Source organism: Cupressus sempervirens, chromosome 10, assembly GCF_028749045.1.
Source record: "Cupressus sempervirens isolate cs-2001-9-10 chromosome 10, ASM2874904v1, whole genome shotgun sequence".
Lineage (NCBI taxonomy): Eukaryota > Viridiplantae > Streptophyta > Pinopsida > Cupressales > Cupressaceae > Cupressus > Cupressus sempervirens.
In genome coordinates, this window is record NC_143127.1 from 791,642,870 (window position 1) to 791,668,762 (window position 25,893).

The 25,893-nt window shown below is 33.3% G+C and overlaps 1 pseudogene; it reads right to left on the minus strand.

Annotated features, from left to right (window-relative positions):
• Window positions 1–458: 458 nt before the first annotated feature.
• LOC149536286 (uncharacterized) lies at window positions 459–25,737 on the minus strand (annotated as a pseudogene).
• Window positions 25,738–25,893: the final 156 nt, after the last annotated feature.

Consider the following 25,893-nt stretch of genomic DNA (forward strand, 5'->3'; position numbering starts at 1 on the left):
TATGGTTTGAAACAAGCCCCTAAACCATGGTATGAAAGATTACACAATTATTTGGTGAATATTGGTTTTGCTAGAACTAATGATAACAATAATCTATACTTGAAGATTGGTAATAACAATGAGGTATTGTTATTTGAAATCTTTTTTGATGATATCATATTTGTAGGAAAGGAAGCATTATATAAATCATTTGTAGATGGGATGAAGAAGTAATTTGAAATGTCTATGTTTGGTGAGATCAAATTCTTTATTGGTTTATAAGTACATCAAATGAAGCAAGGTATCTTCATTACTCAATCCAAATACACCAAGGAGATATTGAAAACATTCAGAATGGAAGATTCAAGACAAGTTAGTACACCTATGGCTACATGACATAAGTTATCTAAGAATGATGATTCTACTAACGAGTACCAGATACTGCATAGATCAATGATTGGAAAACTACAATATGGCATTCACATCAGACCTGATATGACATTAACTATTGGGATAGTTGCACTATTTTCTGCAAGTCCCAAAGAGAATGACATGATGATAGTAAAAAGAATACTGAGATACCTGAAAGGAACAAAAGATTATGAATTGCATTACAAGAAGAATGATAAGTTTTAATTGAAGGTGTTCATTGATTCAAATTGGGTAGGAAATGTTGATGACAAAAAAATTACAAGTGGATGAGCTTTCTTTCTAGGAAAGAGACTAGTTTCATGGACAAGCAAGAAGCAAAACTACATTTCTCAATCAACAGTTGAAACTGAATATGTGGTAGCACCAATGAATTGTTCAAATATCATATGGATCAAGTAATTGTTGAAAGGGATGAATGAAGAGATCACTGCTCCACTTGGTATCTATTGTGATAACACTAGTGCTATAAACATATCAAAGAATCTTGTAATGCACATAATGACTATGCATATTGCTATCAAGTATCATTACTTGAGAGAGCTAGTTAAAGACAAAGAAGTGAGATTGGAGTAAGTGAATACTAAGGAGAAAATTGCCGATATTTTTACTAAAGCTTTACTAAGGATTCCTATAAATATCTAAGAGGTAAATTAGGGGTGATTCCCCTAGATAAGGCTACTTAAGCTAAAATGGTGCTCTACATCAAATGGATTGATCAAGATATCTTACAAGTTGATGTAGACAATCCCACTTTAGGAGTTTCCTAAGGTAGTAGTGGAGGAAGAAGGATGTAATCATGTTATTGGTCATATACAAATGACAAAGGAAGACTTTGATACTGACATGAAGATATATGCATGAAAACATGCATAAGATAGACAAAGTGTCTTTGGCATTGTTGTCAAAGAGGGAGAATATGAATGTTAGTTACATATGCAATAAGAGGGAGATACCATAAGAAAGAGGGAGAAGATGTAATAAGAAGATGTAATTCAATTACATTGATCAGCAAGAGGGAGAAATTGAATAAGTAAGAAGGAGTTTATAGAACCAAAGGTGTTGCCAATAATACTAGATAATCTGATTGATTTCATGATCTAATATGATAGAGGAAGCTTATGATTTGGATATCAAAGTTGCATGGATGAGAATCATAATGAAACTAAAGAAAGAGAGTGTTGGACACAGAAATGAGAATTAGAATGAAACTAAGGATATTAAAGATTATCTGATACTATACATAGAGAGAGTGTTCTTGATTCATTAATGTTTCGGATTGCAAGGTAATTAGAGGTGTTTCCATCAAGGTCAAAGAGGGAGATTGTTGGAAACTACAATTGAAACAATTGTTATTTTGTCATTGATGTCAAAACTTATTGGTAAGACAGTCTGCTATCTAATTTGAGTGTTATATCTATATGATTGATGAAGAGGATTTTAGAGGTTGATCATAACAAAAAAACCCAGAGGAAAGATTGAGTTATGAGAAGAAAATACAAATGAACACTTGATTAGTTAGAATTTGACAAGATAAAGTGATTGTTTAATCATGCTACAAGAGAAGAAGATAGTTTTACTAAAGCCTTGAAGAAGTGATCAATTATTGACCAAATGAACAATCTTGACTGAGAAATAGAGCATAAGATCAAGGAACTTGCAATATATGTTAAGTGATACTAGTGTCAACTGTGTTGAGCATAAATAGTGTTGACTGAGTGTGAATTTTTGTGCCAAATAGGAAATTTAGTAGTGACTGAGTAAACCAGTGATGACTTAGTGTTAGAACACAGTGTTGGCTGATGCCCAAAATTTTGATACTTTATGAGAAATCATGATTTCCAAGTGATAGAGTTTATTTATTTGAATATATAAAACATGTTAAAGATAAGGTTGGATGACCTAGAACATTTAAATCAAGGGAAATCATGTTTGCACATTTCTATGCAAGGATTCAAGGAGAAGTTTCAAGAACAAAAAGGAGGAAACAAAATAATGTACATATTCATTATATGTGTTGCATCTGATCATAAACCCTAAGATCATGGTGATGTTTAAGTGGCAATGATCATAATTACCTATTTAAGGAGGTACAAGGGCTAACCTAATAAGGTTGGAGCATTTGTTGATGCTATTAATTGGTGAACTTAAGTAGAAAGTTGAGAAGCATTGAGAAGAGGTGAAGTGTGATTGCTTGAAGGGTTGCGATGTAAATCAAAGACAAATGATAGTGAAGGCTAGTCAGTGGATCAACATTTGAGCCAAACTGTGATCTGTATTTGCAAGTGAGTTTTATTTTCCAAATCAAACTCATTGTTACTTGCTAACCATTATCAGTTTGAAATCCTTTAGTCAAGGTGACATTCTAATGGAATGTTCTAAAGTCCTCTAACAAGGCTACTTCAACGGCGTGATTAAATCCTTTAACAAGGTCACATTTAACAATATTTTTTGTAACCTTTAATAGGGTTGGCTCCTAATAGAGCTCACTTCAGAAGAGTGAAAAGATTAGTGACATGTTACTAGTGGTTTTTCCTATTTTGGGTTTCCACATCAAATATGTGTGTCAAACTTGTGTGGATGTTATTTGTGATGATATACTATTAATTTTTACATTCTACAAGTCTGTTATATTTAGGATAGTGGACTACTAGTTTATGTTACTGAAATTTTACTATGGAGGTCGAGCTATTGAATGTTAAGATCTGAAGTTGTTTAAGTGTTTGTTTATTCAATTGGTACATATGGAACTTGGATAACTGATTCACCCCTCACCCCCCCTCTCAGTTATTGTAAATATTCTAACAAGATCAAGGGCATTCCCTTTTTTATGTAGCTTCTTTATAACATTCATACAAAATTTTAGGTATACCCTTAGCTTACATGTTGGGTCTATAATGTACCTTTATTTTGTGTTACAATGAAAACTAAGAATAAGACCATTGGAGTATTTACATTTATTCCTTAGATACATAGAGGATGCATAAGAGTAAATAGAAAAATTAGGAAGAAATGAAAATTTCAATTCTACACAACTTTGGGGGAAACAGGAAAAATGAGGGCATTGGACGAAATGAATAGACAGTGAATGAAGAGATAGATTTAACCCACTAGAATACTGGTGGGGGGAATCTAAACCTTCAGATGAGAGGGAAATTTTTCTTCATACCCATTGTGGAGTAAATGAGGACTACTCTCCCCCCCCCCCCCCCCACCTCTATTGAAGCTAATGATGATGGTAGGAAGGAAACTTCTATTAATACAAAAATTAGAGGATTTTAATGATAACAAGGACAAAACCATGGGTATTATCTAGAATTTGAAGGCTAGGTATATGTATTCCTTCAAGATCAACAAATGTATGGTGGAAAAGATAAAAAAATTGAATAATGGTTTGTAGGAGATTCATAATAAAATGGATAACGATCAAAGGAGTGCTAGTAGTAAGGGTTCAAATGGTGATATTGAGAAAAAAAATTGCTCTATTGTTGATACCCCCATGAAAAAATGAATGATCAAATAGAGAGGAACAAAGTCATACTGAGAAGTATCCTCCTACAGAGTTGTGAAGGACTCAGATCTTCCACTATTAATCTCAAAGGTTGTTTAGAAAGTAAAGCGAACTAAATACAACTAAGAGTGGGGTATGAAAAATCTATATGCTTAATTAGATTCAAAATCAATTTCTTAAGTCCATTTCTAATAACCAAAATATGAAACAACCATAACATAAGAAACATGCACAGTTATACAAGATTTGGTAACTAGGGAAACCCTTGATCAGAGGGAAAACCTCAGTGGGAATAATGCCCACAAGATGTTGTACTAATATAAATGCTCCTTGTAAAAGGATGTGACCCTATTAGGAGCCAATTTAATACAATCAGTACATATGAGTCCCTGTTAGGAGCCTTTGAATCCCTATAAAAAGATTCTATCTCTATTAGGAGAAAAAGGAAAATAATAAACCCATTGTTCAAATTTCTTTAGTCACTATTATACAAACATATCTTCATGATAACATATCCATGAAAAAACTAACCAATACAAGAAATTATTTTCCAATACAAGTCCTTTAAAGTCCTTAATATATACCATAATTAGATTCACATCTGTATCATCAATACAATACAATTACACAATTTGCACACACAATTACCACTTATACACTTGCACACTTACAACAAAGGAAAACATTTTTTCTTCATAAGTAGTCCTAAAAAATAATTGAGTTGGCCTATTAGGGATTTTATAATGTAAAATGAATAATATATGACCTCACTATGATATTACAATGCATGTTACAATACAATTTTTACTTCCCAAGATAATATAATAAAAAATCAGCTTCCAGGGAATAAACCATATGCTATCCTTCAACAATATTCATAGTATGATCTCTAGATTCTACTACCATGAACATATCATCACAATCATGTCTTGAACAACCATCCAAGCTTGTTTAACTCAATTATATCTTGCTTAAAATATATATCCAAAATATCAATATCATATTTTCTGTACACTAGCCTACAACCAATCTTCACTAAATCAACTACAACCCATCCAATTCCTCATATTATTTTCTACAATCGTAGATGTAGCATTTGAAAATATTGATGAATTCCACTTTAATCCTATATAACACAACTCTTTGATATCTAACCTCATTGATCAAATCTATCTTTTTTGATGTTTTGGAATACTATTTGACATATACTAGGATGTATATATGTTAACATCAATGACAAACCAAATCATGGATGTGACACATAATAAATTAATCCAAGTTCCAACCACTCAATCATCTCCAATAATCTCCCCATGTAGTACATACTTGATATTCACGCTAATAATCTTCCCCCTTTGCATTGATGGCAACATGTGATGAAAAACCATAAATGTCAAAACATAAATTTGAATACTCTCTAATTGACATCAATCAATTTATCTATATAATATCTTCATTCTTACTCTCCTCCATTCATACATAGGGTTTTTCATGTAATACTCTCCCCCATTGATATCAACAAAAAAGGTTCCATTATACCAATCTAGAATCTAAAGTTCTCTCATAATTCAAACATATCCAAAGCAATTTGTTAAGATGACAAGTGCCAATAAACAATGTTATACAAGTCATTTCTCAAGCATTCTTGTTAACCCTTCCCAAAGTGTCTACTCCCCCATAGGAGCATCACCAAGCATCCAATATAGATGCATAAAAATGCTTTGATTATACAAGACTGATGTATTCCTTGTATTGATTACTCTTAAATGGGTTGGGGCATTACTCCAAGCATACCTCTAAGGTACCCAAAATTATCCTCTACCAAAGGTTTGGTAAAGATAATTGAAATTTACTTCTTTGTATTAAGATATTCTAATTTTATTTCCTTCTCTTCTACCTTCTCTCTTAGAAAATGATACTTTATAGTAATGTGTTTCGTCTTTGAATGTAAAAATAGATTTTTTGATACACTTATCATACTCGTGTTATCATAAAGAATGATAATAGGTTCACTAAATTAAATACCTATGTCCTTGAATAATTTGTTCATCCAAATGATTTGATTGCTATTGCTACATACTATACATCTATTTTAGATTGTGATATGCAATCTTATTTCTTACTAATCCATGAAGAATGCACCACCACTGGTACTTTTCCTACCTTCCACATTACCTACCCAATCTACATCAGTGTATGCACATAGAGTGAAATCATGTGATTTGTCATACCATAGTCCATAATATGATGTACACTTCAAATATTTGAATATCATCTTTATTTATGCTAGGTAAGTCTCTTTTGGATCTTCTTAAAAATTTTCCACAATACCAATTGCATTTTCTATATCTTGTCTTGTATAAATTAGATAATGCAATCCTCCTATCATTTATTTGTACATTATTTGCATTGCACTAGGTGAGTCATCTTTTCTTGACAATTTGCAACATGTAACCATGGGTGTACCAACTTGCTTATAAATTTTCAACCCAAACCTTGTCAATAGAACCTTAATATATTTTGTCTAAGATATAAATATTCCATCCTTACTCTTATTTATTTTCAATCCCAAGAAATATTTCATTTCACCAATCATACTCATCTCAAATTCATTTCTCATTTCTTCAAATAATTTTCACTTGCCTCATCATTCCCTCGAAAGATATTATCATCAAAATACACTTCAATCATTATTAATCCATTTGAATTAGCCCTCAAGTACATGTTATTGTTTGCATTACCTTTCTTGAATCCCAAGCTTTGTAAGTGCCTATCCTGATGCACTGCAAGGCTAGAGAATCCCCAAAGGAGATGTCCTAGCCCCCAACAATACAACCATACAACAAAAACGCAATATCAAGAAGCAAAAATGCAATGTCTAGTATCAAATTAAAATAATTTGTTCATAAAATATAACTGATTACATGCAATATGCTCGACTATAAGGCCTTCTGGGTTAGGGCCAAATACAAACAAAAATTCAAAATAAGTCCTACAAGTTCCAAAAAATCCAACTTACAAAACCAATCACAGCTAGTCTAGATACACAACTGGATAAGAACACCAAGAAGAATCCACACTTGTACCCTGAGGCCCACCAAGAGATCCTCTAGTTCCTAAGTCACAACTCTAGCTCTTCAAATTCACATCTATCCTTCCTTCCATCCCAACTCAATGACTAAAAGACTCCAAAACACCCCTAATTATACCAATATAAGCCAAAAGTCATCCTAGAATGCTAAAAACTAAATAAACCTAACATCAAATACTTGAAGAGCCACAAGTTGGCCTCCAACAAAAATGAAATGTCTAAAAATTGATATCCGAGAAAAATTGTGATATCTCATAGCTCTGATTGAATTAAAACTTTTGTTTTGAAGTGAAGGTAGAACTTTAGGTCCTATACAACATCTAAAATTTACAAAGGCTGATTTATTAATAATATCTATGCATCCATCCTGAAAGTCATGCACAAAAACCTATTGCGCAAACTACCAGAAATTGATACTTTAGGAGAATATCCATATCTCAAAAATATAATGAATTAGAACTTTTACCTTTGATAAAAGGAAGTAATATAGGCCCTCTTCAATCCTTGAAATGTGCATCCTCTCATTCATTGTGCAAAATTAGTTATACAGCTTGCAACAGGCACCCAGAAACTAGAAAATGCAACTCCAGCAACAAGGTAAAAATGGTTCAAACTTCAACTCAATCCATCCAATCTCTATGAATAATTAGGAAAGGTTACCCAATGTGTCTCCAAAAAATCCATAACCATTAAAAGTATAACTTCACCAAAATCCAAGCTCTATGCTCCTCAATACTTAACCAAAATCCCTCCAAACATGCAGGATTGCAAGTAAGCCTAGGATGCTCCTACATTAGACACCCCAAGTTTGAAAAGATGTTCTAGTAACTAGAAGAACATCTTCTAGGATTCAGAACATAAATTCAAAATTGGTTCTTCACATACACGTCCTCCAAGTCTTCCACTTGCACCCTCTTTTCCTTGTTTTTTATTTTCTTCTTCACATCCACCACAGGTGTTCCATAGGTTTTCTTTCTATGCTAGTCTCCAACCTTCTCAAAATCTGTCAACTCAACTTAGCTACCAATACTCAGGTTCCTCCTACTATTCTCTTCATTCTGCAAAGGAATTGGGGAAAACTTCCTACCACCTTTCTCAATAATAAACACATTCCTAACACAATCATGCACAACCTTGCAATCATACTGCCAAGGTCTGCCATGTAACACATGAAAACTATTCATATCCACAATACCACACAACACTTGATCCTTATACTGCCCAATCTATAAATCAATAAGGCATTGCTCCCTCACTTCCAAAGCATGGTCACCTTACAACTAGCCAATCCAATAAGGATAAGGATTTCTCACTCTCTTTAAACCAAGTTTCTAAATCATCTCTTTAGTAACAAGGTTATCAATACTACCACCATCCACAATCACCTTGCAGATTTTGCCACCAGAATTACAACAAATCTTGAAAAAAACTAGTCCTCTGACAAGAATCTAATGTCCTTTCACCAACGAGTACTTTTTGAGCCAACAAAATCTCTCCTTGCTTAGGCTAACTGTCTTGGACTACAACCTCATTCACAATAGTAGTTATCCTCCCAATCAGACATTCAAAATATCTATGCCCTTCTTGACCACACTTGAAACAATTACCTCTAAACCCACCTCCACCTGTCATTCATTTCTGTTCAATAGGTTTTGGTTCACCTTCTACTTTCAATTTAGCTTGTACCAAACTATCCCACTTCTCCTTCCCTTAGGAACTACCTTGATTATTCCTCTCTAGCTTCTCCTCTACTCTCAAAGTATACTGATAAGCATCCTCAACTGAAGAAATATTCAGCATACGAACCTCATCCTGAATATTGAATCTCAAACCATTAATATACAAAGCTACCTTCTCTTTTGAAAATTCTACAACTTCTTAAACAACTCAAGTTCATAATGAGAAAGAATGAACTTAGCTTTCAACTTAGTCACCACCAATCTCTATCTAGTGATCTTCATTTCACCTTCCTCTTCTCTATCTCTTTGTAGTTTCTTCCACCAAAGAGCAACATGTCCCTTCAACTTAATTTGTGCTAACCTTACTCTGAGTGGATCATCAATATCCTCAAGCTCAAAGTAGTCTTCCAATTCACCAATCTAATCAATTAGGTCTTTAGAATTCAAAGTATCTGAGAAATTAGAAACCTCCATCTTATGCTTTAGCTTCAACTGAGATCTAGGTCGAGCAAACTGACCAGCCCTAATTCCAATAGGTATCTCCACACAATCAATTTTTTCCTCACTACTCAATCCAAAAACTTTAAAGTCTTTGACAACTTCCTCATAAATACCTTCAGTATCCACATGCATAGGTACACCACCTAAAGCACTTATAATTTCAGCAATCATGTCACTCTTCATCAATGCTATCTGAGATCTAAAAATTGCTTTAACCTCCTCCACCTCAGATCTAAAATCTACTTTAACCTTCTTTGAGATCCATTCTTCTACAACATCACTAGGATCATCAATTTCCCTAGGGTCCAATCTTCTTGAAAAACATCTTCCAAAATTTTAGCAAACCCTAAGCAACAAATCCACCAATCTAGAAGATCAATGAGCCACAAGATTAACCTTCTTTGCAAATCCTAGTGTAAACTACCTTAGCTTAGGCGATCTGTCAACACACTCAGGAATAACCTTGGCTCTGATACCATTTGATGTAGTGCAAGGCCAAAGAATCCCTAAAGGAGATTTCCTAGCCCCTAGTAATATAACCACACAGTGGAAACACAACAACAAGAAGCAACAATTCAAGATCTAATACCAAATTACAATAATTTGTTCATAAAATATAATTGATTACATGCAATATGCTCAGCTGTAAGGCCTTCTAGGTTAGGGCCAAATGCAAACAAAAATTCAAAATTAGTTCTACAATATCCAACAAGATCCAACTTACAAAACCAATCTCGGCTAGTCCAAATACACAATTGGATAAGAACACCAAGAAGAATCCACACTTGTACCCTCAGGTCCACAAAGAGATCCTCTAGTTCCTAAGCCATAGCTCTAGCTCTTCAAATTTGCATCTATCCTTCCTTCCATACCAAATAAATTACTAAAAGACTCCACAAGACCCCTACTTATAACAATCTAAGCCAAAAGTCGGCCCAAAATTCTAAAAACTAAATAAACCTAACATTAAATAATTGAAGAGCCACAAGTCAGCCTCCAACAGAAATTAAATGTCTAAAAATTGATATTTGAGAAAAATCATGATATCTCATAGCTCCAATTGAATTAGAACTCATTCTTTGAACTAAAGATATAAATTTAGGTCATCTACAATCCCTAGAATTTACAAAGGCTGATTCATTAAGAATATCTATCCATCCATCCCTAAAGTCACGCACAAAAACTTGTTGCCCAAACTGCCAAAAATTGATACTCCAAGAGAATTTCCATATCTCCCAACTTATAATGAATTAGAACTTATTAATTTTGAAAAAGGAATTAATCTAGGCCCTCTTCAATACCTAAAATGTGTATCCTCTCATTGATTTCACAAAATTAGTTACATAGCCTACAACAGGCACCTAGAAACTAGAAAATGTAGCTCCAACAGTAAGGTAAAAATGGTTCAAACTTCAATTCAATCCATCCAATCTTTATGCATTCATGAGGAAAGGTTCCAAAATTTGTTTGCAACACATTAGTAACTATTAAAGGCATAACTCCACCAAAATCCAAGCTCGATGCTCCTCAATACTTAACCAAAATCCCTCCAAACATGCAGGATTGCAAGCAAGCCTAGAATGCTCCTGCATCATATCCTATTTCTCATAACTAGTTCTAGGCACTTTCTTTAGTCCATAAAGTTCATTTATTATTATGTAAACCATATTTTTATCTTTATTCAATGGAAATCCATTAGGTAGTTCAATGTATATTTCTTATCCAAGTTCTCCATTAAAAAATGTTGTCTTAACATCCATTTGAAATACCTTAAAATTTTTGTGAGATGCATAAGCTAAAAGCATTCTTACTTCAAGTCTTTCCACAGGGGAAAATATTTCTTCAAAGGAAATTCCTTCCTATTGTGATTATCCTTCACATATCAGCCTTCCTTTTTTCCTTACCACTTGACTTTGTTCATTCATTTTATTCCTAAATACCCATTTTGTTCTAATAACATTCTTGTCTTTAGGTCTAGGGACTAGTACCCAAATTTTGTTATTTTCAATATGATCAATTTCTTCTCTTGTAGCCTTCATCCAATATTCATCTTTGCATGCTTCATTAGTTATCTTAGATAAAAATCGTGATATCAAGAAAATTTCATTTGTTTATTTTTTTCTCATCATTACTACCTTGTTTGTGCTTCCAATGATTTGATTTTTAGGATGGTTTCTTGCAACATACTTTGATATTCTCTACTTTGGTATTCCTTGTTCTCTTATGAATTTAGTTCTTTTTCCTTCTTCAGGTTCATGTCTAGACTCCTCAATTTGTAAATCACTATATGTCTCATAGAATAGTTTGTGTTATATGATTTCATTATTAGTCCTTTGACTTGTGTTAGCTTCATTATCATAATCATAATCAAGCATCCTTTTTTATATCCTTAATTTCTCATCATCTCTCACACTACCACTTTCAACTATTGTTCTTAATCTCTGATTATAACACCTATACGATTTTCTTTTCTATGAATATCCAAGGAATATACCTTTGTCACTTCTAGGATCAAACTTTCCTAAGTCATCTTCTCACTTGATATAAAATTTTCTTCCAAACATTTTAAAGTATTCCATATAAGAGTATGCCCAAACCAAAGTTCATAAAGTGTATTATCAATTCCTTGTCTAATTTGTACTTTTCTCATTGTATATAACATAGTGCTAACTACTTCACTCCAATAGATATATGACACATTTTGTTCAAACATTATAGCTTTAGTTGCCTCAGTTACTGATTTGTTTCGTCTTTATGATATTCCTTTCTATTGTGGTGCCTTCAGAGCTAAAAGTTATCTTTTGATTACATTGTATTCATAGAAGTTATTAAACTAGTTTGATATGAGTTTTCTTCCTCTATCCAATCTTAAACATTTTATCTTCAATCCTGGTTCATTTTCTACTATAGTCTTGAATAATCTAAATTTCTCAAAAGCTTCTAATTTTTGTCTAAGAAATGCTGCCTGTAATCACCCAAAAATTGTCTAGTAAACTATAATCCCCCTTAATGAGCATTTTAAATAGACAGGCTAGACCACATCATGTTCTTAATCAATTTTTTTGGTTATTTAATCTATAATCCTTGATCAAATCATCACTTAATTATTTATTCAATCTTATCCTATGGTTTTACCACTTTATCCTAAGTTTATTTAATTAGAAGAACATGCTCCCTCTTAATTAAATAAAACTCCCCTTTATTCTATGCATCCACATGAAAAATCATTTTCTTGATTTAAAAAGAAAAAAGGAAAAAAAAAGAAGAAGGAAAAAACAAGTTGCCTAAAACTTGAATGCACACTTTCCAAGGTGAGTGGAATCTCTTTTGCCTCTTAATCTCCTTCACTCATCTTTTTCCTCTTAATCTCATCCATCCCTTTTTCATCTTGAGAATCTATGATCAACTAAGGAACAAATCTCCACCATTTATTTTGCATCTTAATTTCTAATCATCGACTTTTAAAAAAAGAGAGGCTCTCTTCTAACTCTCTCATATCTTATGTTTTCATGCTAATTCTATGTTTCTTCTTTGATTCTTTATTTCTTGAGCTCTTGAGAACTCACTTTCACTTTCATTCTAGTTTAGTATTTTCTTTATTGTATTTATCTTAGCTCACATAGTTTAATTTGGAGGGTTGTGATCTTTAGCTTGTTAGCATAGTTTTCTTTTCTTGACTTGCATTGTCATATTAGCTTAATCTTTCACTCTCATTCTAGTTAGCTTGTATTACATTATTGTTTTTTGTTCTTGGATATACATTTTTCTCTATTATTTCTTGAATCTTCCATTTTAATGAAGCACCTTGCAAGGGTTTCCATCTTTGGGTTCATTTGCAAGCCACCATCACATCAATTTGATTCTGGAAAATCATAGATAGGAAGCTATATGTTGTCTCTTGAGTATCCTAATCCATGAGATTACTTTAGAATAATAGTTACTAGAAGTTTTGATCGAAGAGAATCTTGGGTCAATGAGAAATCTTGCATCAACACAAAATATTGCTCTATTTTGTTGTACCAATTTGTTATTCATGGAATAGTTGTTGCTACTCATGGTTTCAATTCGTGCATAGTTGGCATCTTATCATTTACCCATTGGTGATCCTTATAATCCTAAGTGCATAAAATATAATGTTCATTGTTCTTAGAGTTATGTTTGTTTCTCTACTCGCATGTCATTGAGTATTTCACGTAGTATATTGTGGAATTTCTTTCAGTGGAATTTTCTAGGATGATGAAGTATCTTGCACAATTAGAGGACATCGCTTGGATTGCATGTAGACCTATTCCTAAGACTATGGATTCTATTTTGATCATTTGATAGTTATTTTGTTTTCTCTCCCAAGAGAGGAACTATTTGTAATTAAACACCTAATAGGCTGACTTATGATCTTGTTGGCTATATAAGAGCTTATATTAGATGTAGGAAACCAAGCTTTTGAATAAGAAGATGGTAGAGAATAGATGGAAGATGAAGAAGGTGATCTTATAGCTCTCTAATTGTAATTTCCTTTGAAGTGGCTACAACCTGGAAGGCCTCACAACTATGCACGTTGGATATTTTGAAAATATATTTTATCATGTGAGTCATCTAAGCATTCAATAAATCTCTTGGTTATTGTTGTTAGATATGTGTTTTCTTTCTTCTGTGCTCTTAGAAAGTTGATTGGAGATTGGACTTGTTTCCTTTCCCCTACCATCCTTGTGTCACATGGTATTAGAGCAAGGTTTATTTCCTTGTGAAGATTGGGATCATGGAGAACATTAATTAGATTGGTTATAGGATGGAAAATCTAGAATCTGACCTATAACTTGCAAAAGGTTACAATCTTGAAGGAAACATTTTCAAGATGGTTTGAGGTAGATGAAATGTAAATAATACCATTATGGATATGCTATGGAAAATTGCACTAAAACTTGAAGTTATTGAGACAACTTGCAGAAGAAGTGTACATCTTGAGAATGTTAGTGATGATGAAGAAGTGGCCCCTAATATGGATCTTGAACCTAAAGTAGAATAAGATGAGGAGAGGCTTGTGAGAATTTTGTCTAGGATAAACTAGAAACCTACTATTGAAGTTTCTTTCTATGGTGGAAGAATTGAGAGTAATGCAATGTTGGATAAGATTTATGAAATGGATAAGATCTTTGAGTATGAAAGCACCCATGATAATAAGAACGAAAAAATAGTAGCCACCAAGTGGATCATTTGCAAATTGGAAGGTAGACAAGGGGAAAAGAACATATCAAGACATGGGCAAAGATGATCAAAAAAATTAAGAAGAAGTTCCTTTCTACATATTGTTGTGTTAATCTTTTGAGGAGAATGCAAAATCTAAGACAAAAGGGTATAAATGTGAAAGAATATAGTGAGGAATTCTACAAATTGGATATCAAATTTGGACATGTAGATGATGAAGTTGAGAAAGTGGCTCAATACCTAAGTGGTTTGAGGACATCAATTCAAGATATGATTAGTTATGTTAAGTTGGATAGTGTGGAAGAAGCATATTAGTATGCCTTGAATGCTGAGGACAAGTTGGAAAAGAAACATGATCAAAGATAAAGAGGAAGAGATAGCATGTTTAAAAGAGGTAGATGTAGAACCTATGGAGAAAGTAGTAGCAAAAAAGAGGTAATTAAACTAGATGTAGCTATATTGATTACTCTAGGAATAATAGTAATGGTGATAAAAGGAAACATATATCTTGGTTTAAGGGAACTTCTTTTAAGTGTAAAGAAGAAGGAAAAAAAGCCTCTGAATGTACCAATTTTGGTAAAAAGATTGGGGTTAGCAGCATAAATAATTTGGCTTGTGAAGAAGTTGCCAAATCACCTAATGAACCTGAGCATTGTGAGAACTCAATGTTGAGAAGAATCATGTGGAATGATGACAATAATGAAGAACCTATCCCTAGGAAAAGCCTATTCAAGACTAAATCTAAGGTCACTAGAAAATATTGTAAAGATCATTGATAGTAGAAGTTTAGATAGTTTGGCATTAGAGGGAATTGGTTAACAAATTATAGTTGTAGAGATTGAGACATCCTAAGCTTTATCATGTTGCTTGGATCCAGAAGGATCATAAGTTAGTAGTAAGTGAACAATGCCTTGTTAAATTCAAGATCAAAAATTATTATGATGAAGTTTTGTGTGATATTATGCCTATGGATGTTGAGAATTAACAAGTGGGAAATATACTACTAAGAGGGGTGGGGGAGGGGGTGGGGGTGAATAAGAAGTACTAGACTTTAACCAATAAAACTTTTAGCTTTAAAACATTTCATGCATAAACATATGAAAATAACATGTAAAGTAAATGTATCCACGTAAACACTTGACACCAGATATGATTACCCAAAAAAGCTCCAATAAGAAGGTAAAACTCTTCACTACTACAACAATAAAGTTCACCTGTTGAGGTTACATGTTTTTGACCATTCTCATGATTTTCCCTATGAAAGGCTTGCTCTATCAAAAGCTTGCAAGGATTGTTAGATCCTAATCTATCAAAGGATTTTAACACTCTATCAAAAGTGTACCTAGCTAAAGGATTTACAAAACATTCACTTGGAATGTCACCCTGTTAAAGGCTTTATATAATGGTTGTTAAACCAACCTATCTCCATAGGATTTCATTGTGCCAATACAATTGTTAGAAAGTATAGTAGAATGTTTGACCTGATTACTTGCAATCTGCTATTGCTGATTTCAGATCCTTGTTCTATTCAATCTGATCCTCACTAATCTGGTATGAATCTGTTGTGATCTTGATTCTCTATTTTGCTAACTAATTCTACAATGTTTTCCTTCATCTAAGTCAATTCACCCCTTTCATTTCCTTTAAAATTCGCTGAATTATGAGGTTTCAACCTCCTTGAAAAGGATTTCGTGACTTAAGGTTAGGTATGAATCTACAATTGAGATTCATCTATCTTTTCCACTCAAATATTTCCATTTTTTTGATTGGTTGCATGTTGATTGCATAGGGAATCAAATAGATCCGTTCTTATCTTTTAATCCTTTGAGATTTATCCATATGTCAGCTCAAAAATGGTTTACATCTTAGTTTCTGAAGGCACAAGCTCTTATGCTAATTTTTTGTTACTTGACACTTATTGATTATTGATGCTCAACACATACTAAATTCTGTCTTGCTTGGCACTTGAACTTTGCTCGGCATGTATTAGTCACTCGATATCTAAAACTTGCTCAGCACTATCTATTTTCTCAACATTTGAATGACTCAACACTTGTTGAATTTTTGGCTTGGCACATATTTTAACTCAGCATCTATATTATACTCGGCATCAACTTAGAAAATTTCTTAAGTGTGTTGACACTCAATTGTCAAAACCAATCTGAGATCAACAATCTCCCCTTTGACATGAGTGTCAAAAACACTTAATTATACATAGTGGAACTAATCTCCTTGAGTATAATATACATTTTGTTTGGCATATATAAAAAACTTCAAAATTGTTCAAAATTTTGTGATGGACTATATACCTCAAAATTTTGTATCTCCCCCTGAGTTGATGTGCCATATCCTTGTAACAAAAATATCTTTGAATAGATTGATGTGCCTTAATTGATACTCCTTGTCTTCAATTCTGATACTCTTTATCTAATTTGTTCTTGTTATGATTTGTTTTGCTTCTTATCTGTTTATTTTATTTCTCCCCCTTTTATTTTTGCTTCCCCTTTCACATGTTCCCCTTGCAATTTAAGTGTCCTTCTGGCTTTACAATTTCTCCCCCTTTTTGATACTTATGTCAAAGGGTCTTAGACACTGATTGAATATTTAGACAAGAATTTCTTGTTCACTTCCATTACAACTCTTAGAGTAGCATCCCAGTTTTGTATTGCAACTTCTAGGGATTTAGTTTGAATGGTTGTCTCTGCTGCAAGGTGAACTAAGCCATCTAATGTGGAAAGATTGGGATCTTTCTTTATCACATTATTTTCATAGGCTAGTTCCTTTTGAAAAATTTCCATGTGAGGGTTAGGGAGGCTTGTATTTGTACCAATTTGGCTCTTGTATTAGCCTCTTACACTGTTAATACAACTAGTTCCTTTTGAGTGTAAAGCGTTGTATTAAAGTGCTTCTCACTTTGAGCTAGATCTTTGGGTATTTGCATGCTTGATATCTTTAAGTTCCTCTCCAAGCTCATGATTCTTTGGCTAGTTTCCTATGTGAAGATAGAAGGATCACACAATTTTGAGTACAATGAGAAGATATTCTCAAGTACTACCTTCACCTTTTCAATTTTCTTGGCTAGTTCTACCTGTGGTAGTGCTATTTCACTAGACATTCTTTCATTTACCTTTGTTTGAAACTTCCTTTCTGACCATTCCATCAGCTTGGCATTAGTATCATGGTCTTCACTTTGCACCTGGTCCACTATGTTTGAAAGTTGCTCCATAATGGGATTTGTTTCATTAGGTGCCTGCAAGCTAAATGCATCTAAAAAGATGTCCTTTATTTCAATTAATGCTAGCCTCTATTTATACTCATTCCTGAGTATCTCCTGCTTCTTTTTCCTCTGTAGTGCCTCTTGCACTTCATTCATCTGATAAATGTTCATGGTTTCATAGTCATACTTAGGAATGACTATTTCTTCATCTAGTGCAGGGTCTCCATAGTGAAGTACCCTTGCAAACTTTGTAGAGCTCGAGCCTGGTGCTAAAATTTGAAGTGGTATTGCTTCAGTGCTAATCTTTTGTGACATTTTTGTTGGAGTCCCAGAAGTTGGTAGATTAACCAAAGTTTGAATTGCTTATTGCTCCTTCTCCTTTCACTAGTATATTTGACCTCATTTTTTGACGAATATAGGTCAAAATTTCAACCCAAGTTGGTCAAAATTTGGACCAACCAATTGGTCAAAGTTTTTCTCATCAAAATTTTGATGAACTTACTGGTTGGTCAAAATTTTGACCAATACATTTGTCAAAAACTTTCAAACTTGTTAGCACAATTTCTGCCAATCATTGGTCAAAATTTTGAACAATTCTGGTAGAAAACTGCAAAGCATTGGTTGAAATTTTGACCAATGCTTGGTCAATTTTATTTTTTAGGCATTCCATAAAATAATTCACATGCCTTGCCTATGATTTGACATTTTACATGTATCCTACACTCTCTCATCCGACTGATGGATTACAGAGAGTGATCTGAAACAATGATGCTAAAAAACACACATAATTAAATAAAAAATGAACTTGCACTACAAATGGATTGTGGAAATATGATATTGTTAATTTTGCATGCATGTCTACCAGGAAAATCACAACTTAAACATATATATAATAGATTTTGGTTATATATATGTTTAAGTTGTGATTGTCCTGGTAGACATGCATGCAAAATTAACAATATCAAATTTCCACAATCCATTTGTAATGCAAATTCATTTTGGATTTGATTGTGTGTGTTTTTTAGCATCATCAATTCAGATCACTCTCTGTAATCCATCATCAGCTAGATGAGAGAGTGCAGGATGCATGTAAAATGTCAAATCATAGGTAAGGCATGTGAATTATTTTATAGAATGCCTCAAAGAAATGTGGTCTCTTTAACTTACACCATAGATCAACAATCTTCATCTTTGTTGTGGGCTCCTATCCCCTATGTGAGTATTGATGTAGAAGCCGAAGCAAAAAAAAAAAAGTGAAAAGCGTGTTGAATAAGGTTTCTAATCTCAACTTGATCAACATTGTTTATTTAAGGGCTATGGATTGGGCAATTCTTCAATGTCTAATTAGAGGTAGCATTGCATCCTCTTTAACTGTTACATGTACAACCCTAGGAGGAAATAGGTTGTTGGCTACTTCTTCTGGCCCTACACTTTCTTCTTTGCAGATTTTCTTAAAAATAGCTCTACATCCATCCCCAGTTTCAAGTGATTTGGCAATGCATTTATTTGCTACAAAAAACAATACCCATTTCTTGTTTTAGTTTCTGATAGGTCTTACTCAACTCTTTCATTTGGAGAGAAGGGTTTTGTCATGGAAGCAACACATAAAACATCTCAAGGAAAAAATGAAGATGAAAATGAGTACAAGCATATGATTGACTTACCTCAGACAAGCTTCACCCTCAAAGCCAATTCAACAACACATGAATTAGAAATACATAATGAAGTGTAAACAATTAACATACATGAGTTACAGAATGAAGTGTAAACAATTACAACAATGAGTTTACCATACATGAGTTATAGAATGAAGTGTAAAAAATTACAACAATGTGGGTAAACTAACTCCCCTTTATAAGCTCTAAAGTCTAAACCTTATTTTTACAGGACTTTATTCCCAGGAAGCTTGGAGAAAGAGATAAGGGAGGAGAGATAGTTAAAAGATTACTTTGTATTGTCAATAATTGTAGTTTGAGCCCATCTAAAGGCCATCATATTATTCCCTACCATATAACACAGCTAAGTCCAACAAACTTTCACTAGATTGAATCATTGTGCATACACTAAAGCATTAGTAAGGGGAAGTCAGCAAGGTTCAAGAAGAGGAAATAATTGTAGAAGAAGAAAGTGTTTTTCCTTTTTGGTCAGGTCTCTCCAGTTGTTGGTGATCCCAAAACCCTTTGATCTAGCTAAGATAAATAGTCCAAAATGTTCTAATGAAACTTTAAGGGCACTAGTGGAAGACTTCAACAAGCATAGGTTCACATGCCTAAAATTATCAAAACAAGCATTGCCATCAGACCAAATGTGTCCAATACAATTATTTCAATCTTGATGATAAAGATATGGAATCAATGGAGCACACTTTTATAACATTATCTAGGAATCACAACTACTTGCATCCCAGGAGATAGTTACTATAATAAAGGATGTGATGAGGGGATGGTTACCATCATAAAGAACATGACAAGAAAAGAAAATATTTCCCACCAAATGTGGAGGAGATAAAAGGTCATAAAGAAAAGTTAAACATATGACTAAATGGAAGGTGAAAGGGAACCATACAGTAATGATTTAAGTTTCTTCACAAGAATAAAATGAAGCCATATATCAACTATGCCTAGATATCTTAGATCTATAATAGTCAAGATAATAAATTAAGGTAAATAATGTTTTTTATCAATAAATTGAGGATTCTGTTTGGGCCCTCATCAACAATATAAAAGAAAATTTTAACATAAAAAATTGGTTATCCTAAAAACTCATGCAAAGTTTTCAATGCTAACAATTTGTCAATTACCAATACAAAATCTTATCCCAACACTATAGGCTAAAATCACCCCAGAACCAACCTACTTTAGACAAGAAAGTTAAAACTATAATGCCAACAAATCCTTCCACTTTAAGGAACCAATTTACACATGCAGCCAAACACAGTCAACATAACTAACAAACTACAAAAATTTGAAAGACTATGCTTTGCACGCATAGCTGCAGCACCGTTGTAACCATAATCCAACCTACTCTAGACACCCAGCTCCATTAAGATCTAGTTCTCAGCATGGGTAACCTTATTCTTTGAGGAAGATGAAAAGCTAAAAAGGCTCCCCACTTCCAAGAATACATTCCTCAAGATACTCTTTAAAATCTGAAGCTGTCAATATTCTTGGCTAGATCATAGAAATAGAGTCAAGCTCCTTGTTTTGGGAGCATATGATCGAAACTCCCTGCACAGAGCTACCAACTGAAAACCTCAAACTAGGACTTCAATTGCACTCACTAAAACTTCCTCATACTTAATAGGAAGGAACACATTTTCCACTCCCAACAATACCCTTATTATAATTTTGAATACACTCATTTACATTTGCATCTAAAACCATAGCCTCCAATTGGGTAGAAGCTCTAGTCTGGCACAATCCCACACTACCAAATCCATCTTGTCTAAGGACCAGCTTAACCAAATCTGTGAGTGTGTTGATTGGGGATGAAAAAAGTATTCATAGATGATAATTTCAAATAGGACATCCATTATGTGAGGATCAACATTCTAAAAGGGCCAAATCATCAAAGCATAAAAATGTAGCTCAAACATTCTAGAGCAAGAGACAAGCCTCACCTCCAAAAAAGCCACTCACATGCTCCAAGCTGGAGCAACCACCTATCACACACACTAAAGGCACTTTAATATAAATGTGATATGAGCAACAAAGCCATTCAGAAACTATGTAATAATTATGAAATCCTCCAACCTACCCAAAATAATTTTTGGATCATTGTAAATTATTGGTGGATGACTATGAGGGAGGAGCAAACATTAAGGGTACAATTTTTGACATGGGGTAAATAATCTACTAAGAGATTGGAAGAAAGGTAATCTCATTCCTTCAAATTAGTAGTGATCCTTTTGGAGTTGATCCTCATGGAGAAGGGCAACAAAGTAATTTTCATATTTGCCAAATGATTTACTGCTTTATTAGACTCCCAATTCTAGTGAAGAGAAGCAATTGCTTCAAAACATTTACCCACAAGACAAGCCTCAGACATGATACCATGTAACTTCCAATCTTATAGCCTAACTATGTTTCCATCTTAAGAACCTCTAACACCACTCATAGCTCCCCTTCATTGTTGGACCTAGTCCCAAGGAAGCAAGAACTACCTTTAGCATCTTGCATTTAGCACAATAAAACAAAAGCTCCATCCAGACAAACAAAGGTTTTGCTGCATCCAAATTTGACTTTAGTAACTCTCCAAAGATAGCCTCCAAGATGTTCCTAATCATTTAATTCAATGTTTGAATACCTAATCATTTAATTCAACATTTGAATACCTCATTAATGGGTATATTAAGACAATTAAAGTAAATTGGATGATAGTGAGAGATTCACGATTGTCTGAGATGAAAGAGTCAAAAAAATGCTCCAATACTGGAAGGTAATGAAAATAAAATAAAAATTCCATTTAATTCAACAAGACCATAGTTTAGTTTTGTAGAATGTCAAAGAAGCCACTAGGGTTTTACTTAAACAAGAAATTACAAAACAAAAGTACAATAATTTTAAAAAGGGGATGAAGCCAGTTGTAGTAAATCAACTCTAGATAGGTATGTGCTTAAACCTTATAGTATGTTTTGCTACTTATACAGAAGAGCTATCAATCTTATTGTAATAGTATTATTCATGGTCATGACTCATGAGAGATGGGTTCTTATGGATTACTCATGAAATGTGGATCAATGAAGATTTGGCTCAAACTAGACAATTGACTCCTTGTAAATCATCACATAATTTGATACACTGAAAACACCACTCATTGGAAACTATTAATTATTATCAATAACAATGCAACACCATTATTTAATTAACAAAGCCTTGAGGCAAGATTTTACATGAATGAGTCTAATGATCAGGAAAGGCATGCTTAAATGTCAAATTTAATGTCATATGATGAAGACCTCTGACCTGAAGATTGTAACAAACAATGCAGGAACAGTTCCAACAAATGAGCCAATTATGTATGGACTATACTTGACATTTGTAGCAAAACTAGCATAGTTAAAAATAATGTAAGAAAATGGCAAGATTCTCAAATGACCAACAGATCAGAACTGATGGAACCAGTTTCCTTCTCCTGCTTGCTTGATCAATGTAGATTTCTAAGGCCACCTTTCAAGCCATTTATGTGTTAGAAAAGAGATATTGACCATTATAAGATATCTTACAAATTCAATCCACTAAATTTTATCAACATGGAACCACAAGATGATGGGAAAAAGTTCACATGTATTTGGTTGCGAAAGGTAGATCCAATGAAGTAAGGCAAGGACATGCCAATAATGGTTCCTGGAATTAGTATCAGGAATTGAATTTTGTATCCAAATGTCATTCTAGCTAGCCACATTGAAGGTGTAGAAGGTAGCAAAAAAATAGGAAACAAACCCATTGACCCAATAAGCACAAATACAAGTGCTTTCACACTAAAAGTTGTTGCTTCCGAATCCAAGATTGGTATAATCATCTACCACAAGGAACAACATAAGACTTTTATGAGAAGAAATTTTCTTTTTTAGAGCAAAGAAAGGCAACACCCATGTAATTTGTCTTCCAACACTAATGCAAGAACAAAATTAATTCCAGTCTAGCTAGTCACAAATAAATGATCATAAACTCTAGCAAAAGATGTGGAGCATTCTAAACTATAGATATCTTGCTCCTCCATCTACTTCTCCAATACTTTCAAATATGTACAGACCACCTAGAAAATGATAGTGACTCACAATCATTTTCAGCCAAATAGGCAGAAACAACTACAAGCATACATGAATGTGCATTCACATTAACACACACAGAGAAATGTCAATGATTCCTTCCCTCTGGCTTATTCTCATATTATTTTCCATATAAAACTAAATTATGTCAAAAAAAATTGTCGATTGTAGTGGATAAGTCAAAAAATATCATAACACGTACTCGAAAAATAATGCCATCTCAATTAAGTTGGATGGTATACCAAATTTATCGATGATGAAAAGAAAATAAAAAGTTAATTTTATAGATCTCCAAAGAAAAAGAAAAGGAGTTAAAACATTTCAAAGCTTGGTCAATTAGAATTGGCATTCTCCAGATGATGAAAGCAGCTACAAGTGCCAACAGAAAAAAGCATAATAAAACCACGTTAATTCACCAACATATGCAATACTTGTCTGCTTTTTTTAGAACTTGCAACCTCCCAAATTCCTGGGGCTCTAGTTCATCTAAAATACCTAATCTAACATAATCAATTTTTTCCTGACATGTCACCTACCTAACATTTTGAATGAGTTCCCTCATTGATTCAGTGAAAGCAATGAACAACTTCTTATTCTTGTCTTTATTATGAATAGGCCAATCCAGTTACGTGTATCTATACACATAGATCACAAAAGGAAAGGTTAATGAGAATGATTTATATGACCATAATTGTATGTAAAACAACTCAGTTTAACTTATTTCAATAGATCAAAATGTTATAAAAATAACGCATCGTGAGCCTGCAAGAGAATGTAGAATAATTACACTCAAAGTGAATGCCTACTGCTATATAGATTGCTTTTTTTGGTTACCACTGTATGTCACCAGTCTGACACCCTCCAAGAAATTCATGTGTGGAATGGTGGGGTCTTGATCTAGATATTTTGACCCAAAAAACCAAAATATTCAAGTTAATATAATTCAAAGTTCTTTGCCACCTTATCATAGCTTGCAATTAACAACTTGCTAAAAGAAAAGTCACGCCAAATGGAATGTTCATATCAAGAAGAACCACAGGAGTCTAAAAGACATTGCGAATTTTTTAATCAAGTAATATTTCTTACTTGTAAGAAAACCTCAGAAACACAAAAGTCAATAATTTGAAAAGTTCTCCATAATTGCACATTAAATAAATAGCAACAGATCTGCAAAAAAAAAAAAGAACTCAACACCAACTTGTATCAAGAATAATTGGCAACAAGTTTAACAACTTCTTTTAGTTGTTGAGACTTGACATACATTATTGCCTGCTTTATAGATCTTATCTCAATGTGTTCCAATAATCCAAAAAGCCATCTTCCATTTAAACTAAGCTAAAATTTCAAATAATTGTAAATATAATGTGGCTCTCTTAGAAATCATATTGCTGAGAGGCCTTAGAGAACACAAAAAGTGCTTCTGCACCATGAAACTAACTTCAGGGTTGGATACACAAAACACAATGCAACTATTTTTCTAAAACAATACATTTCAAATGCCTTAGGAGATTTTAAAGGTGTCTTTGCAACATGAAAGTTGAAAATAATTTACTTAGATTGGATACCTTAGATAAAATCTCTACAAATTCCTTCGTATGATTTTAAATTGGCTTTGGTGCCATCATGTGAAGTTAGGAATTTAACTTGAATCTGTGTTCAATAAACATGAAAGATATAAATCCTGGTATGTAGCAATTCCTCAACTGAGCTGTATAAATAGAAATTAAAATCTTGTGTGTCGTGATTAATCTCAAGAACATCAAACCTAGAGTCCCTCTTGTGGATGCACATGCATCATCAAATAAGTGTATCAAAGACTTGCAAATTAGATAGTGATCTTAAGATATTTATTACACCAATGAGAGTCTGACACTCTCTAAGACCGAGAAAACTTATCTTTGCTAGTTTGGTTTGGCTATCTGGACTACAACCCTATGGACAATTCCTACAAATTGTAATGTCCCCTTTTTATGTTTCTTGGACACTACATGAGCTATTGCAATATTATAGCTAATTCTATTGATTTATGAATGCTGAACAATGAAGGTATATATGACTAGAAATTCCAAATGCTAATATGGATAAAATGAACTAATGAATTAATGTGCAAGTGTGGGTGTAATATGCAATTAATGCAACAAGTGTATAATGAGCAATGCAATGACAATGAATTATGTAATGGAGATGGGAATAGCATATATATATATATATATATTTACAACTGTAATTTCAATACCACAATGGAATACAATGAATCTAACAAGGCTGAGACTACAGTAGACCCTAGCAGTTTGAATAATTATATGTGACTGTCTCTGACTTAGCAATTATGGAATATGCGCGTACCCTACGAACCATATTTGATAGGAAATGTAATATATGTTTTTGTGTCAAGATAATTGAATGACAAAGTCATCTCTAATATTCTTTAATATGAATTATGTAATCTTCGGATTTGAAGTCATCTCGAATATGCATAAATGAATATGCTCTAAATATGGTGCCATCTTTGAT